Source organism: Apaloderma vittatum, unplaced genomic scaffold, assembly GCF_000703405.1.
Source record: "Apaloderma vittatum isolate BGI_N311 unplaced genomic scaffold, ASM70340v1 scaffold44830, whole genome shotgun sequence".
Classification (NCBI taxonomy): Eukaryota; Metazoa; Chordata; class Aves; order Trogoniformes; family Trogonidae; genus Apaloderma; species Apaloderma vittatum.
This window is the reverse complement of record NW_009697166.1, coordinates 10,259-21,857: the sequence shown is the minus strand read 5'-3', so window position 1 is coordinate 21,857 and position 11,599 is coordinate 10,259. Positions and strand designations below refer to the sequence as shown.

Below are 11,599 nucleotides of genomic sequence, written 5' to 3'. Positions count from 1 at the left end.
ACGTATGGACATTGGACAGGACATATCTGTCCTTCCATTTGCCCTGCACCTTTGTGACCAGCCTGATGCATCCATGGTGAGGGGGACAGAAAGACCCTCTTTGTTCTGCATTAACACATGGGACAGCATGTTGACCCCTGAAGTGGCTTCCAGGAATTATCCATATGGTGCTGGATAAGCACAGAATTAGGAGGTCCTAATTCTAAGGCATCCCCAGAAAACTGAGAGTTACTTATGCATGACCGACATCTGCATTTTTTGAGCCACTGTTGTGCTGAACCACTTATCTATCACATTTATACACACAGTTAATGAAAGTGTGGTAGAGACACACAGAACTTACATAGTCATGAAAGGCTTTTGCTTCACTCGAATGTTCACATGTTTCTCGTCTTTCTGGAGCTGCACAGTAGAGATCCCAAAATACACTGCAGTTTAAGAAGTTAAAGAGATGGTGAGAAAACCACTGCAATACTCATGTAGATTTTATGGTACACGCACGTCACACATACATGTTTATATATAGAAACAGACATATCACTTCCTCATCAAGGGTTGAAAACAGTTCTGTGAAATAATTTAGCTTTGTAAAAACATCTCTGAGGAATCAAGTCCTGCTGTCTGATTCTGTGAGGCAAGCAGTGCTGTATTACTTCAATACCACTACAGTATGGATTAAGAAGCTAGTGTTATATACAAGGTTTAAAGGTACAAAGCCTATTACTGAAGCTCTGCATTTAACCTCATCCCTCTGGCAACTGCTGCAATCAACTTCCACAAAGCACATGAAGAGACGGATTCATAGTAACTGAAAACCCAAGAAACTAGAGAGAAAACTGAGAGTTCTTCCAAGGTCCAATACTGTGTTTTAAACAAAAGTTACCAGAGAAAAAGGTGCATGGCCAAGAGTTGGAAAGAGATGGGTAAATTTTTGGGTTATGAAGAGTGAAAGGAAATTATGGTACTCCCATTGGTCTTCCTCCCAACCCTCTTCAAACAGTTATACACAAACCAGTTCTAACACAAAGTTTCTGGAATGACATCATGTGTATGCTAGAACAATTAAAAGAATAAAATTCATTAGAGATTCATAGTGTTTCTTTATTGTTTTAGACTTAGTCCAGCATCATAGTAAACAATTGTGAAAATTTGAGCACTGGGCTGCAGATGATTAAAATTAAGAGTAATGTAGACATGAGAGATAGAAGGGACAAGTTATTTTTGTCAGGCTTCCAGCACATAGCTAAAACTAAGAAAAAAAAGATCAATGAAGAATATGCCACCTTCCATGCAGCTGTACATACCACTTGGGTACAAATGGGGCCCCTTCAAAACTTTTACATTCTTGTAATCTTGACAGCTGGGACATATTCTCTGTAATTCTGTATCCTTTCAAACAGAGGCATATTGGACATATTCAAATCATGTGAGAAGTAATAAATATCATGGCTAAATAGCAGTAAATATAGGCACTCTTTTCTCCCTGGTAATTTTACACACACAAATGTGTTTCTGCCCACCAGTGTACATACAACGAAATGTATCACGTATAAAAAAATTACATATCAACTCCACGTCTCCTCATCATCTGAGGTCAGAGAAATGGTGCTAACGCAGACACTTCAGCACCAAGCCCATGCTAACACACACTGCCTCTCAAAAAGCCTGGTAGCCTGGGTTCAGCTAATTACTTCCACAGGCTATTCCTGTGAATCATATAATCACAGAATGGCCTAGGCTGGAAGGGACCTTAGAGATCATCTAGTCCAACCTTCCTGTCACGGGCAGGGACACCTCTCAGCTAGACCAGGCAACACATGGGGACTGAACGGGGATGGAACTTGAATAGACTCATACAACCAACCACAGAAATCATAGAATGTCTTAGGCTGGAAGAGACACTGGAGATCATCTAATCCAACTTCTCTGCCATGTAGACTGTAGACTGATGAAGCTCACAACCACATGCAGAGTCTCTGTACATACTATTTTTTTCAAATGCAATTATTTAAGATATGTGGAATGTTTTCTTAAATGCACAAATTACTGGAAGGTAGAGAAGAAAGAAATGGAGGCCACCTTATTTCCAGGATGCTTTCTTACCAATGCACTGTGCAGTATTTCTTTTTCTGTATCTAATACCTCTGTCTTTTTATATACCTAATTTTATGTTCTTTCATTCTTTAAAAAGAAAACAGTTCTTGATTTTCATCTTCACAGTCCTTGCCAGGGTTCACCTGAATTTCTTACCTCCAGCTGCAGGTGGTAGTAATTGACATATTCTAAAAATCAGAGGAAAAGAAAATTGATACTTACCACCACCAGGAATGCAAGAATCCTGGGGGCTCCCCCAGTGTGATGTTTTTTTCCCATCTTATCTAAAACAAAACAATAAAAAAAGAGGTGTACATTTTTGTCATCATTGAGACTAAAAAGCATTACATAATTCATGAAAAAGAAGAAAAGATTTCATAGTCATGAAAGACTTAGTATCATCAGTCCAGAGGGCCAAATTACATTTAATAGAGCTGATACTTAAAATAAGCTTTTATTATTCTAGGAAAGCCTATTTTACAGTTTTGGGGGGTTTTTTTGATTCTGACTATACTAACAACATATTTTTATCATTCCACCATGGAGGCATGCATTACTTTAAGGTCAAGGATGCCTGACCGAAAAAAAAAAAAAAAAAAGAAGTGTTAAAAAATACCCTTAAAATGATGTAAAAGACTTTCCAGTTTGCACTACGGAAAACAGAGAAGCCACAGAACTCATGTTACTGATTCAGCAGGTGGCAGTCTTCCCTCCGCATCCAGAGCGGCCAGTGTTTTGTAACCCTCCAGGAGTGCTTTACTGTTAGAAATAATGTGGCAAAATCAAGCAGCAGCAGAGTCATAACCCAAGTCTCCCACCACCCAGTGGAAACTGAAACCTCGTTTGGCTTGGTTTGACTGTGCTGGCAACATCTCCTGAACGGCTATACTGGCTGTGACTTCTTTCCCACCTAGGAAGCCTCGTTTTTTTAACGCTGTTTCCAAAGGAAATGCACTTTAAGAACTCTTACCCTTGACACCACACATTCCTCAAACCCATCAGACAACATAACACACTGTGACAGCATTCTGTCACTCTACAGTACTTCCCAAATATTGTTTCTTAACTACAGCCACACAACCATTTTATCAATGCCACAGTCACAAGTTTGTCCTTAACTATAAAATTGAATAGTTTGGACCATAACAAAGCCCACGTAACTATGGAAGGGGATGTGCTACAAATAACTGGAGACCCTGCAGAAATCCACACAGCATCGTGCAGAAGAACGTCTCATATTAAAACTGAGTGGAGACTAAGGCGTTGCATGTGCTTCACATTCCTCCAGTTACATAGCATTATTTCCTGTCCCATTTTGTTTAAAAAAAACGTTTAAACACAAGCCATATTCTGCTCTAGAGACAGAAGTAATGGCAGACAAAAAGGGAATTATTTTCATTAAATGCTTAAAACAGCCTTAATGTGAAAGGTGTTTAAAGATACATATATATATAAACATACATAAATGCTTACTATAAAAGGTAGATATAGCGCTCATGCTGCCACAGACATTGGTAAAGCTGACATTTTCCAAAGGAGACTAAAACTTTGATTTCCACATCCAATTCTTAAGAAATTTAAACACATAAAAGTTCTGTCAATAGCTTGCATGAGAAGAATATATAGTCTGCATACCTAAAAAATGTTCTTTGCACTCATGCAAAGTAACCTAGCATCATCTTGATATAAGAATACAAATGTTGGAAAATAATTTTGCTATTTAAGAACTATTTTTAAAACGTTGTCTTGAGACGCTGTCACTTCTGTTGGTAACACTGGCAAAATAACCAACTGCATTGCACTTAACCCACTACCACCATGTACAAGTAATTTATATAAAAAGGCATCTTTTTAAAAGCTCCTGCTTAAGTACTGAAAGCTAAAAATACTAATAAAAATTAAAAAATATAAATAAAAAATATAAATAAAAAATAATTTTAAAAAAACACTAAAAGCCAAAGCTACTACAAAGTGTTAGACACTACTCAAATACACTTTTCTGAAGCATTATTACTCATCATATGCACTGGAAATACCTTAGAAGGACTTCTGCCAATCACCAGGAACAAAGGTACGTTCTGACAAGTTTCAAAAGCAACAAAACAAACAGATGCAATGTACAGCCAAAACAAAAATGGTTCCTGAAGTTGAAAAATCATTCAGTTAAGAGTAAAAATTATGTCTGTGTAGAAAGCTTTCACTATGTCAAAGCTGCATTCGTTTATTCAGCTCTTCAAAGCAGAGCTTCAGGAGGAAATTACTCAATTCACAGGTCTTACGCTCGTCTTCTTTAAAAAGGACATATTTAATCTTGAGAAATTTATTCAGAGAAGGAACCTGAAGAGAATGTGGAAGTTTGGGGCTTCTTTGAAGGGATTTGGTTTTGTTTTTAAAAAAATACGTATTTCTGTCTAACACAGCAGATGTCAGTCTGTCTGACTGCGAGATTTCTAGAATTATTAATTTTAGAATGGCCTCACTGTCAACTGTACAGACTAAGCTCGTAGTCAGTGATTGATTAACCTTTCCAGTCCAGCCAGGGTAATGGAATTATTCCTCCAAGGCTAGAATCTACCTTCAAGATAGAGAATAAGGTGGGATAAGGACGAGCTCTTCAAGAAAAACATAGCAGCTGGGACACACGAGGGAAGAGCAGAACAGCTTTTTTTGTTTCAAAAAAGTGTGTACTCCATCTGAATAGCTCTATTCAACCATCAAAAGCAATGACATGGTTTAGATGAAAGACAGTTGTGCTAGACCCTTGCCATTTTGCCAACCGTATGATGAATTGGTATGAAACAGCTTTTGAGTTACTTCAACTGAGTACTTTGTGCCATGTCTCCTGAAAGGAAGCAAACATGCAGAACAGAATGCAAAAGTTGGAGCCAACAAACTGGAGAGCTCTCTGCTATCCAGAGCTCCAGGAAAATAAGCCTGAGGTCCTGTGTTTTAGAGATGAAGGCAACAAAGCTTTGAAGGCTTTACTCAACAAGAACCACAAAGCATATTTCACCTTGTAACTGAAAGATTAGCAGAGGACTTCTAGACCTTACTGACTCATAGAATAAAAGAATCACAGAACAGCTCAGGTTGGAAGGGACCCCAAAAGATCACCTGGTACAGCCTTTTGTGGGAAAGGGAATCTAGATGAGATTACCTAGCAGCACCCTGTCCACCTCTGTGATGAGAATCTCTAGTGACGGGGACTTTGCCAAGTCCCTGACGAGGCTGTTCCACTGAATGATTGTTCTCACTGTAAAAAAACAATTCTTTCTTATATCAAGATGAAACCCCTCCCTGTGCAATTTGTACCCACTGCCCCTTGTCTTGTCCATGTGGCTTCTTATGAAGGAAGAGCCTCTGTCTATTTTGTGGCCACTCTTTAAGTACTGGAACACTGTGACGCAGTCCCCCAGAGACTTATCTTTCTCAAGTAGAAAAGACCTAAGTCCTTCAGTCCTTCCTCACAGGGCAAGTTCTCCAGCCCTTTGACCTGTGGATCGGTTCTACAAAATTCAAACTAGACAGAAAATATTTTAAAAATACAGGAATGTTTAAGATAACCATTTCCAAGCTATCTAGTAGCAGAGTGGATTCCATGATATGCAACTTTTCTTAATTTTATTCCATTACTGTTAGCCATGTTCCCTGGTAGATCTTTAAAGAAGAGCTCTTAACTTTTGTCATTTATACATACCTAGACACCACTGACTGCTGTACAGCTCAGACAATCTATGTATGCTCACTTCTTTTATGCTGATTCAGTTTCAGAGCTACTGTGAACTATTTCATCTTTAATAAAATCCACCCAAACTCCTTCGCCAAGGCAGAGAGGGCACTGAGCCCAAAGAGTCATGCTTTTCAAGGAGGGACAAAACGAATACAAATTTCCCCCTATGCTACCCAGGTGTCTCCTACACCTCAAGTACTCTCACAACAAGCTCACCGCAACAGGGCAGCTGCTTCTTAACAGTCAGGAGCCAGACAAGGATGAAAACACATGGGAAGCTGTACTTTTCATTAGATCATAAATCCACTAAAAGACTTTTTCTACACTTCTCTCAACTGATGTTCTCCAGTTTTCATCTCATATGTCAATACTCACTCTCTAACAAAAACAGCTGACTCACATCAGGTACAGAGACAGGGTAGAGCTGTTTATTGTTTACAGCCCAGGACTGAATGGGCATTACAATGTTAAGACCTGTCTACTACACATATCTGTCTACTACCCTATTTTTTCTGCTGCTTATACCATTTGCCATTTGACTTGTGCATTTTAATTTATTTTCTCCAAGCCATGTTACTGTACAGTTTTCTTAATCTGATCCTGTCTGCCCAAATATAATTTTTCCCAGGTTTCTCCATATCAGTGATAACTGCCTCTGGTTCCAACATACAGTTCACAAGTATTATCTGCATAGTATCTACCCTTCTGCACTTCTAATGGATGAGGTAAATAAACTCATAGCTTTGTGTAAATCTAATGGACACCTCATATGAACTCCATACATTAGTATTTGTCCCTGCCCTGTGTTCATCATCTTTTATCTAGTATTGATCTTAATTTGAAAGGTTTGATATATTCTCATATTACATTTGTTTAGACCCCTGAGAGTTTTTCTATAACCTCAGACTGAAGTAGTTTTAAAAGCCAAGTTTCAAGACACTGTACTGAATGTTTTCTAGAAACCCAAATGGCATACTACTGCCAACTGCTCATTTTGCAAATACATCATAAAAACAAAATGAGAAAATGAATCTTGTGCAGTGTATTATTTACAGATGACAGCTGTTTGGGGAAGGCCAAGATGATACTTTCTGTTATTTTCTCTCTTATTTTTTCCATTGCTTCACCAAAGAGAAAAAAAATTTGTCAGAAATATACTTTACTATAAACATAAACTGACACTACAACAATTTTACCTCTTTTCCTTCTCTTTCCTACATACATTTTCTATAAACCCCACAAACAATGATTTGGGTTCTCATCTCCCCTCTCCAACCACCAAATTGTTATCACTAGCATAGTAATTTTATGACGTTTTGGAGAATTATCAGTTGAAGCAGTACATTTTCCTAGTACAATATCTTGCCTACTTTTCCTCACTTCTGTTCACTATTCAACTATTATTATTATTAGCTTACAAGTTCTTGTCAAAGCTTAAAAAAACAATAAATCCAAAGGACCTGAACATGTTTGGCATACAGGTATTTTTGTATTCTAGAGTAAATGTAGAATGGTAGGGAGACGTAATTTAGTTCAATCTTCAAAAGATGTACACAAAGTCTTTGAAAGACTTTGAAGAATATTAACTATTGTGTAAAGGTAAGAATTCAATTAACAGTTGAAAATGTTTACAAAACAGGACCTAAATGGTTGTAGTCATAATTGATTTGACAGATGAAAAGAAGTGAATTAGTTAGAAGCATGGTAAGAATATACAGAGAGATCAGTAGTGCTTAAGAAAATGAGAACTACAAGTGTATGACAGTAGAACGTAAAAACCATGACCGCTGTGTATTTTGGAAGGGTGCATAATTCACAGTTGGATATGTTAGCAGTAAGATAGAAGGTCATCATAAAAAGAGGACTGCTGAGGCACTCTCTAACATGCACATTTATTACAGAAAACAGATTAGTCTTTTCCCAACGTGGTAGCAAATCACAGAACAGGGATTACAAATCACAGCAAAAGTAGTTATAAAACGGCATGTTAAATGGCATGGTAACTGACTTCCACAGAATCAGAAGTCTATGCTGATCAGTGTAAACAGATATTCCAAGGTTGTCACTGCTGTTTATTCTAGACCAACATATATTCATTCCACTCGTATGCGCTGGAAGGTTGATTAAGGGGAAAAACGACGGGGAAACATACCTCTGACAAAAACGTCTGGGCTGATTTCTGCGCTCCTACATGGAGCAGATATTCATATACGTACAGTGCTAATCTGAAAAATAAACAAAAAGGACAGCATTTAGTATTGTGCATTTGTTTGCTTCTCTTTTTTAGAAAAAAAGGATTAATAGAAGTTTGAGGTGCATTCTGTCACCTTTCACAAACCACAAGCCATTTGAACATGTCAAATCTATTACCTATACCAGAATTTTTCAACCAGACGTGTAGGTTAATCTCAGCAGAAGTGTTTAAATAGTAGTTAATTAAATATTATTAACCCCCCAAATTACTTAATGTCAACATTTTTAATGATATTTGGACAGGTGCCCAGTGAGCTAACAACTGACCTACTGCTGCTCAAGTATTTACCCACTCTATACCGTGCCTAACCCCAAATACAGTGTATTCGTACAGTAACACCGATCATTTTTCCAGATCAGATTTTTTTACATGTGGAATGTGTCAAGCTGTTAACACGCTTGAACAGTAGTAGGTGTTTTTCAAAGAACATGCAAACTTTGGGCTGCACCAGGAAAAGTAATCCCAGCACCCATACATGACATGCAGTACACATCTCTCAAGTGCAAACATTTTTCCATTCAGCCAGCCCTGTGCATCGAGGAGCAGCTTCCCAAAAAGTGATCTTCAGCACTCAGGCACATCTCCAACTAAGCCCTGAGAGCAGGAATAAGGACCTCACTGCAGAAAGAGAACTTGAGCTGGAAGTCCTGTCCATCTGCCCAAGAACAGGGGAGCAGTAACAACAACCAATTTCTACTGAAAGAGGCTACTCAGGCTAGATTTGAATTAGAAAACCAAGGAAGTAACACTTCCTATTCCTCAGCTGACTCTCGGAGAGGCTCCTGTGTGTCTGCATATTTCAACCCTTTCAAAATGAAATTTCGTTTAAAGGAATGATTTAATAATAATGCTTGGAAATTGTCTATAAAACATTTCAGTCTGAGAAAAGAAAAGGAAGTCAGCCAGTGCATCTTTTAAATTTGCTAGCTGAACTGTTCTTAAGAAGTAAAATATTTTTGCATGCACTTTGTGATACACTGCTATTCTTATTTGAAATATTTTACTATTCATATTCAAAAATAAGTAGCTTAACTAAACAAAGTAGAGAGGCAGAGAGTACCTATTTTCCTGTTACTGTTCAAAATATTAGGCAATACTGCATGCAATAGCTGTCATCATGGCACTGACAGAGTAGTAATTCTTGCAGTAACTTAAGTGAGATTTTAAAATTTAGGAGAGGCATTCCAGAACTGTTTGCACTAGTGGTTTATACTTTGCACATGCAATACACACATTACTTTACTTTCTCCAACTTCAAAAGAGAAAATGTACTCTTCTTCTCAAATTTTAAAAAAATAAATTAAAATAAATTTGATACTCAAACATGTGACTGGTTTTGGTTTGAACCCTGAGAAGGGTGGTATCCACTTTTTAAGTTCGGTATGTTACAAAACAGTTACTATTTTAATTGTGCCATAGCAACAAATGCAGAGCTCAGTGTGCCAAGCAGTTCTTCTGTAACAAAGCACAGTACGACCCAGTGTTGAATTGCGAAGCAGCTCAGAGAGGACACTGGTATGCCTCTGCAAGTACTGGGAAGCGAGAGAGGATCATGTACTTTCTAACTCTCTGGCCTTCCATCCCAAAAGCACTCTGCATCTATCAGGAAAAAAAGAAAAAAGAAGTCCTACCGTGTTGACTTAATTCTTCCCTGTTCAACTGTCACTCAGTTTTTGAGCAATAAATGGTTTGTAGACAAAATCTAAAATCTAAGATGTTAGACAGGCGTAAAAGGCTGAGAGGAAGCACTTTCTATTTCTACAACAGCCAAGATAACCTAGATACCTAGTAATACTTTAAAGCATCTCATTTGTCTTCCCAGATTCCCTTTTTTGTTCTTATCAAAACATGAAGCCTGCAGTCCAGATAAAAGGATTTGTGTGATCACATCCTTTCTACCCCACGAAAGAGAATCAGCAAAAAACTCCGTGGGTTATTGCAGAGTTCCACCTTCATAAGTCTGCCACCTATTGAAAGTTTTAGCAAATACTGCACCATGACACCCAAATTGACAAGTGTGATACTTCAATATCAAGACAGATTTGTGAGTCTCATCCCAGGACTCCAAGAGTCTACCAACAAAACATGGTGCACACAGCCGTGCTCCAGCACAAGTCAACATCACTGCCCTGTGCCCATCTTCGCTGGTCAAAAAAATCCACGACACTTCAACACCGTGAAAAAGGCAACTCTAAAACTTAGAGGTATGCAATGTGCTAATTAAGTGTAATTAAAACTATAAGAATGTCTCCAACTCCTTGGTCTGCATGATTGTGTCTTGGTCTAAACATATCTGGTATGAAACAAAATGATGCAACAGTTGCGTTTATCAAGTGTGGTGGGTAAACATGGCACATTTCAGGAAAAGAATAAATACTCCAGGTTTCAGCCTGCCAAATTCATCCACCTGTATACATCAAGAGCAGGACCAGGCTGACAAGGGGACTGCCTGGCTCCTGTGACAGGAAAGCCAGGACCACCATCCATGAACAGATGTGAGACAGAAGGCACAACACAAATAACATGATTGGGTCTTATTAGATCTAAATCGCTGGTCCATCCCTAGTTATTATACTGTCAGGAAGTCTTTATAGAAGTTAACAATGTTATAGCTTCATTCAGAAATAAATGCATTTACCACAGAGATCAAAGGAAAAATAATAATTTTTTGCTGTGCCAGTTGCAGAAAAAGGATCAATAGAAATTGATGCTCTGAGGAAAGACCACAAATAAACTTCAAAAAGAAATGACACTGTGTAACAAGGATTACCAGACAAACTTTTACAGGGTAAGACCAGAATAAGATAAAAACTAAGCTACAACCCAAGTGTTTAAAATTAACATATGTATAAACTGTCTAACATCTCAGCACAAGACTAAGAAAACAATAGTTTTCAACAGTAATGGACTTTGGTTTGAAGTGGCATTTTAAAAAACAGTTTTTACTCATTGAAGTAGTGTGAGAAATCATGTGAAAGCAGCAAGGAGACATATGTTAAATTTCCACATTTGCATACTTGTTGACATCCCATGAGCAATGCAAGGAAAAATATTTCCAATCAATCTATGACAACGTTAAAGTAATTTTTGTTAAAGACACACTATAGGCCAGAGTTCCCCCCTCCTCACCAAGACAATTAAATCGAATATTAATCTATGGTTTGACAGTACAGTTAGTCTAGTTATAAAAAAAAAATACAATTTGTCTAGCTCTTACTGCTACAATGCTCATTTTCCGAAGATGGTACGTCTTCCCTGAAGTTTCTGCTCTAATTGGATGTGGCATTCATACATCCTACAAGTATCTACTGAACTCCAAAGATAAGAACGTTTTAAGTGGTTCTAGTTAACCACAGTCACCAAAATACTACCAAGAAATAAACAGTAATCACTCTAACTGTGCTGTGGGAATGACCCTCTTAGCTGTTAAGACTTGAAGAAGACATTAGCTTAATAATAACTTACACCCAAAGCAGTATGTCCACTGATGAAAACTAGATGGTAAACACCCCCAGTTCCAA

At 37.9% G+C, this 11,599-nt stretch overlaps 1 long non-coding RNA gene across 1 annotated transcript; it reads right to left on the bottom strand.

Annotated features, from left to right (window-relative positions):
* Positions 1–368: 368 nt before the first annotated feature.
* Positions 369–8,049, bottom strand: LOC104279896. The gene is made up of 3 exons (XR_717875.1): positions 7,977–8,049; positions 2,317–2,378; positions 369–428 (listed from the first exon to the last, which is right to left on the bottom strand). It is a non-coding gene; the product is annotated as an uncharacterized LOC104279896 (long non-coding RNA).
* Between the last annotated feature and the right edge of the window lie 3,550 nt (positions 8,050–11,599).